The following is a 7,130-nucleotide window of genomic DNA, read 5'->3' as shown; positions in this document are numbered from 1 at the left end:
CTGAATCTGATCCTTTGTGAGTTGCTGCTGAACCTGGTGTGCAACCCTGCTTGGTTAGCTCTCTCTCAAAACAACTCTGACAGAGGAGGGGGCAGCCCCAAACAGTTGTTGCCAAGATACAGGCAGAAGAGCACAGCTGTGAACAGCAGGTAGCAGTGGTAAAGCTGACCATCCACAGAAGAAAGTAAGCAGAACTCCATGAAAACATTGCCAGGCTTTTTGCCATGCAAGAACTAGCACTGCAGTCTTTTTAGAGGTTGCTTACTGAGCTTGCAGTAATGCATTCCTGCAACATCAAAGACGTCGGTGCAATAGTGAGACCCCAGAGATGCCACCAAAATCTCCACCTCCACCCCTTGACCAAAGCAGCTACAGGTAAACTACCAACAGCTGCTCATCACTCTGGGTATCCACCACTAGCCACCCTACACAAAGGACCATCGGGGTATCTCACCCATAGGCATGAAAACTATTTAGATTCCTTTCAGGTAGATTTTCAGGCACAGCAGACAGAGACCAGATAGATTGGAAGCTAAAACACAACTTTAGAATGGAGAGAGTGCAAAAAGCTCTCATAACTTTAGAGTTTTATTTTACAACCTGAAAAAAGGTATAGAGTTTAGTTACAAAGACAAGGAGATGCTATAATCCACAGCAGGAGTGGTGCTTAGGCATTCCCCCCAGCACCTTTTTGCCAGGAAAGTTGCTCTTGCACAGGCAGAGATATCTTCTCCCGTCCCCAAAAGCGGACTGACCCCACAGACATTTCTCCCAAACCTCCTTTGAGGGAAGGCTGCGAGTGACGCACACGCAGAATTACCAAGAGATTTCTCAGCACCTCAGCATTACAGTGTGCTTTCAGTCAGAATGACAGTTTCGATTATAAGCAACTAAGGGCAGAATTAAGGTAAATCCATGAAAACACACTGTGTATGGCCTGGGGGGTGTCTTCTGCTGAAACCTGCCTCTTTTGTGGGTTGCAGAGGTTGCATCGTTGCCCTCCGATGAATGACAAACTCCCATAAGGCTGAAAAACAATACACAAGAACAAAACAGTTCACTTAATTGCTGCAAGGTACACAATTCTCTGGCCAAAGTGTAGTACAAAAAAGTGCTACTGCATTTCAAAGCCCAATCCAGCCACTGCCCTTCTCTCTCTGGTTTCTTTCTAGAATCATTTAAAAAAACCATCCCTCTCTATTCCACTCCTAATGGACAAGCTTTCAAGATAGAATCGCAGAAAATCCAGAGCAATGTTTTCTTAAAGCACAAGAGCACAGGAACTCCTGTGCAACAACTGTCCTAAGCAGCAGGAGAAGCTGCAATTCTGAGTCACTGGATCCAAAATCTGGTCTAGTTGTTTTGTGAGCACAAGTAGCAATAAAAACATGCAGAGTGTGTGAGCTGATGCAGGCAGGACGCAGGAACTACCACAAAACCATGGATGAAGGGCAAAGAACAAATTTAATCTCAATACCTCACGGATCGGGGAACCTCTGAAGCAGCACCTGGGCAGAGGCAGGCAAGCAGGGGACCGCAGGCACCACGGAGCGAGAGTCCTTACTAGCAAGAGAGTCCTTGTTAGCAAGGGAGTGTGAGAGCGGGAGAGCTCCCATTTGCTGTTTGAGTCTGTATTTCCAGGATTCCGGCAGGCAGAGTTTTCCGCTGTGCTTTGATCTCTTCACCAGCAGGGCAGGAATCTCAGGCATGTTGGATAAGGTGCCCCTGAGTCCATCCCAGGCCTGTGTTATCTAATTGCAGATGTTCTACTTGTTGAGCACACAAAACTAAGCAACAATTAGTGTGATAGATGTGTTTTCCAGCACCTCACATGCGAGTCACTTGAGCGTATTTACAGTCCTCCTCGCCCATCTTCCGTTACTTTCCCACACAGGGCAACAAACACAGCAATCCTCTCTGTTCATGAACAAAGTAAATCATTAGGCACAAATATTCAGCATCTACAGATCATGGGCCTATGCTCAAAAGGAAACGTTTCTCCTCCAGACTGACACAAACTGGGGAAGTAACACTCGGTAATGATGCTGAGAGGGAGAGAGATTAGGGAGTTCAAATGTGAGCATGTCGCAACTTAACCTGCAGAGAGACTACCACTTCCCATTACAGAAAAACATTTGAAAAGTACTATTTGCCTGGCAGTTTCACCTTTAAAATGTTATATGCACATTAATAGATGACTTCATGAAGATATTTGAATGAAACACACATTTCCACCTCCAATTTTTTTCAACAAGTTAAATGTTTGCATGATGTTAATGACTGCAAGCAAGTCTTCCATAAAGCAGAGGAATAAACAAGTACTTCCTCTCACACCAATCAAAAGCTTGTATCCATCATTATTTGGTGAAATTCTGACTCAATTACACTAGTACAAATCATAAAATACTTTTCTGATTTCACAGTGGCACAGAAGTAGAATTGTTGTCATCTTAATTCAAGGGGAATTGAATTTGGATCAACTGATTATTACATGTAAATGATCCACCTAATTTAACTTGGATTTCAACTAAAAATTAAAATGGGATGTAAGCTTGCTTTGTTTCTAACATCTATAGGGATGGATGGGATGTAGCCGAGGGAGACAGGCAGTTGTAGCAGAGCAGCCTGCTCAGGGAATCATCAGATTTTCACTTGTGCACAGCAAGTGTCTTGGAAAGACACACAGACACCTGTCGCTTAGACACTTTTCCCTATGACAGTGCACAAAAACAATAAACTGCACTCTTCAAACAGGTACAACAACCAGTCCTGAAACTCCTCGTCTCTCCTCGCTGCCCTGCTCCAGCAATTTTGCTTTTTTTGTTTGGGAGACTACAAGAACAGTTATAGACAATTTTACACAAACGGAGAAATGGCAAAAGGTGATATAAAATTTGGAAACACCTGCTAAGGGAACAAAGAAATATTGGAAACAAAGCCAAGGCTACCACGGGTTGTGTTGAAGGGTTGTGCGTGTGAACACACAATAAACTGCAACACACAAGACGTCTAAATGCACAAGACGCCTCAACATTCAGCACGCCTCAACACACCACCACATGCAACGTGCCACAACATGCAGTAAAATGCCTCAACATGCAACAACCCTCAACACGCAACATGCCGCAACACATAACATGCCTCAACACACAACATGCATCAAGATGCCTCAAGACACAACACGCCTCAACACAATGTGCCATAACATGTCTCAACACACATTAACATGCCTCAACATGCCATACCATGCCTGAAAATGCCGTAACACTCCGTAATACACCTCATCATGCAACATGTCTTAACACACCTAAACACGCAACGCCTCAATACGCCTCAATGTGCCACAACACACAAACACGCCTCAACACACCTCAACACACAACATGCCTCAACACGTAACATACCTCAACAGACCACAACATGCAACACGCCTCAACACGCAACACGCTTTGATGCAGAGGTGATGGCTGTGGCTGCCCGGGCTGCGAGCGGGGACAGGGCAGAGAGCGGGAAGCCCTGCCCGCTGGTAAGTGGTCACGGTCCCTGGGTGGAGGGAAGCGGGCTGAGAGCGGTCACCGCTTATCGCCCCGGTGAGGTCTCAGATGGGGACAAGGAAGGGGGCGCAGGCACCCGGCAGCCAAAGGCCAGAGCTGTGGGTGGGGAGTGGCCCCGCCTCCTGGCCTGCCCTGGCCATGCCTCTGGATTGCCTGGCCCTGCCCCCTGCCACTCTCAGCCCCGCCTCCTGGCCGTTCTCTGGCCTGCTGACCACTGTGCGCCTCCAGGCTGCCTCTGGCCACGCCTCCTGCCTGTCTCAGCCACGCCTCCTGACTGCTTGGCCACGCCTTCTGGCCCTCCCCGGCCACGCCTCCCAGCCTTCCCAGCCCCCTTGTGGCCGAAACGCAGTTCTGCAGCCTCGGGCCCCACATGGGCAGTTACCGGGCGCCATCCCTGGCGGTGGGAAAGGATCAAAAAAAAAAAAAAACCCTGACAACTTTTATGTTGTGGTAAAGCACTGAAAAACCCCAAAATTGAATAACATGGAAAAACAGAGAATCCCCCAACAATTTGGGGAAAATGGGACCTTCCTCGGCCCCCCCCCCCCGAGCTGCAGTGCCGGCTTCTGCTCGCACGGGCGGCAGCACCAAGCGCAGCGCCGTGCCTGTACTGCGAGTGTGCTGCTCCCCGCCTGCAGTACCGGGTTCTTGCCACAAGGCGGCAGCAGTGAGCACAGCACAACTCTTTCTACTGCGCATGCGCTCCCCCACCTGCAGTACCGAGCCTTGCGCCGTACTGCGCATGCGCGGGTCTCCACCCGGAGTACTGGGCTTTGCGCTGTACTGCGTGTACCCTGCCCCACCCCCCACAGTACCGGCTTCTGCTGACAAGGACATGGCAGCAACCGCGGTAATGCCGTGTACTGGGGGTACTGGTCGTCCCAGTTCAAGATTTTTGGACCAAAAACCGGCACTGTAGCTGGGGACACATCTGCTGCCCCCTCGGCCGTGCCCCTCTGCCCTCTCTCCCCTTCCCGGCCCCACATGACCACCTTGTGGCCCCGCCTCCTGCTGTCCCTGGCCTCGCCTCCCAACTGCCCTGGCCCCGCCCCTCCCGAGCCCTGCATCCCAAGCCACCTTGGCCCTTCCACCCGTGCTAGGGCGTCTTCACCATGGCAACCACAGAAGGGTGGTCCAAGCACAGCGTGGGCGCCGCGCTGCGATTGGTTGGATCGCCTCGCTATGCACCAATTGGTCAGATCGCTAGCCACGCTCTGATTGGTCAGACATCTCGCCGTGCTCCAATTGGTCGGATCTCCTCACTGGGGTGGAATGAGATGGGGATTGACAGCATGACAGGCCAATGGCACAGGGCTTCCCAAGGATGGGGACGGGCGCCAGGACCGCGACCAATGGGCGCGTGGTGTGGGCGGGCCGAGGTGCTCCAGAAGCGGAGGGGGCAGGGCGAAAATGGCGGCTAGCGTGAAATCGCAGTGGTGTGGCACAGTGCGGGCAGGAAGCGCGGCCTGGCAGGCGGTTGCTCAGCGGTGCTGCTGCGAGCACAGCGTGAGGCAGCTGGACTGTGTCAAGGTGAGTGGGGGGGTGGTGGGGGGCCTGAGGAGGCTCTGAGGGGGCTGCAGCAGAGGAGGTTGGGGGGAGGGCTAGGGGGGCCCTGCATGACGCTGGGGGAACGGGGGAGCTGAGGGGGAGTGTTGTAGGGTCGGAAGGGGGTGGCATCACCCGGGGAGGATGCAGAGAGAGTGGGGAAGCAGAGAGGGTGGGCTGGTTTGGGGCCCGACACGGAGACCAGGTCTTTCTCTCCCGGGGCTGGCAAACGGGCTCGTGTGGCTGGTTTTGGGGCTTCAGCCAGAGAGCGAGTCCGTGTGGCTTTGGGCTCAGGAGCGGGGTTGGAGTCTGGCGTTTTGGGGACTTGAGCAGAGGCTCAGTGGCTGGATTTTGGGGCTCAGAAAGGGGCAGTGATGCGGTTTGGGGGCCGAGAGCAGAAGCCCTTTTGGCTGGTTTTGCAGGGGGGGTGGGCAGGAGGGTGTTGGGGGCTGCGGGGGAAAGCAGGGGCTGGGCGGGCTGTGGGGAGGCTCCCCGGAGGTGGAGGGTCTGTTCACATCAGGCCCTGAAGTTTGGGAGGCTGGCACGCACCTGCCTGAACTCAGCGTCTGAGGTGGTCTGTGGGGGGAAAAGGCGCTTTTCAGACCCCGCACGCCCTCTTCGAGTCCAGCTCTTCTCTGCGCACCGCTACAAACCAGTTAACATTTCTACTACCTACAGTGGTGATGTTTAATCGTAATGCTGGAGATATGAGGGTGATTGACAGAGGCCCTGGTCGAAAGGCCAGAGTGGTGCAAACAGCCGGAGCTTGTGGAGAGAAGGAGCTGTAATGGACCGGTGTAGAGCGGGGACTTGCATTAGCCAGAGCTGCAGCAAGCAGGAGGTGCAGCAAGATGGAGGCCAATCTCACTCAATTCAAGGCCAGGTTGGATGGGGCTTTGAGCAATCTGGTCTAATGGGAGGTGTCCCTGCCCATGGTGGGGGGGTTGGAACTCAATGATCTTTCAGGTCCCTTCCAGCTGTAACCATTGTATGATTCTCTGGAGTGCCTGCTGCCTGGAGCGTGCGTTAGCCAGAGGCAAGGCTGCTGGCAGCGGTAGGGAGCGGGAGCTGCCATGAGCCAGAGCGTCTGTTGGCTGGCGTCTGGTTGGGTCATTTCTCTCCTCTTCTTTTCCTAGGGTCACCTTCTGCAGGGCGGGAAGGAAGTCCTGCAGGGCTGATTCCGCTTGCTGCTGAGGCAACTGTATGCATGGGGCTGGGAGGTGGGGAGAAACGTTTGCGAGTTCAGGGACGCTACAGATGCTCCACGTCCAACCTGTGGAAAAGGCAAATTTGCTGCCAGTGAGGAAAAGCTGATGAGGAATTGCAGTTAACGGAACGTGCCTCCTGCCTGAATTGGGCCCTTGGTAGTTAGGAACGTCTTCCTTTGGGAAGAACAAACTTGCACCTAGGGTACAGTAAAAGCTGCCTGTTACCTTCTTTGGGCTCAAGTGTTTCTCTTCTGTTTGTTCCTACTCATTTTATGGGCAACTTGGAAACAGCCTTTTATTTTTGATTCATAACTCAATTTTTATTAGTATGTGGTGTCAGTGTAGTTGATTTTTGAGCACCTAGATGCCAGTAGAAATGTAGTGAATGAAACACAATGGAAATGGATGTGTCACTTAATTCTTATTCTTTTTTTTTTTTTTTAATTAGGGTAGCAATGGAATGTTTTTCTGTGGCTCAGTCCACATTGTTCCGTGGAACCTTCAGTCTAGGACTTTTAAGTAAAAAAATTTTGTCATTCCAGGAAAGGACCGATCCTCTATAGGACTGAGGTGTAGACTTGGAGGGTCTCTTAAGGACGTGATCAGCATGAAAGCCAAATTTCACTGAGTATTGCTGCTGTTGGTCTTTGCTTTTGTTAATGCCCCCACAGCTCCCTCATGGGTGTGTAAGAAAAATTAAGATATTGTTTTTGCAAAGGAACAACTTGGCCAGTTTTGTTTTTTTTTTTTTCCAGAAGAACAACTCGGTCAGTCTGTAACGTGACAGTTAGGGGATGATTCACACAAAGGCTTCCCAGGGACA

This window comes from Numenius arquata, chromosome 7, assembly GCF_964106895.1.
Source record: "Numenius arquata chromosome 7, bNumArq3.hap1.1, whole genome shotgun sequence".
Classification (NCBI taxonomy): Eukaryota; Metazoa; Chordata; class Aves; order Charadriiformes; family Scolopacidae; genus Numenius; species Numenius arquata.
This window is presented reverse-complemented; position numbering follows the sequence as displayed.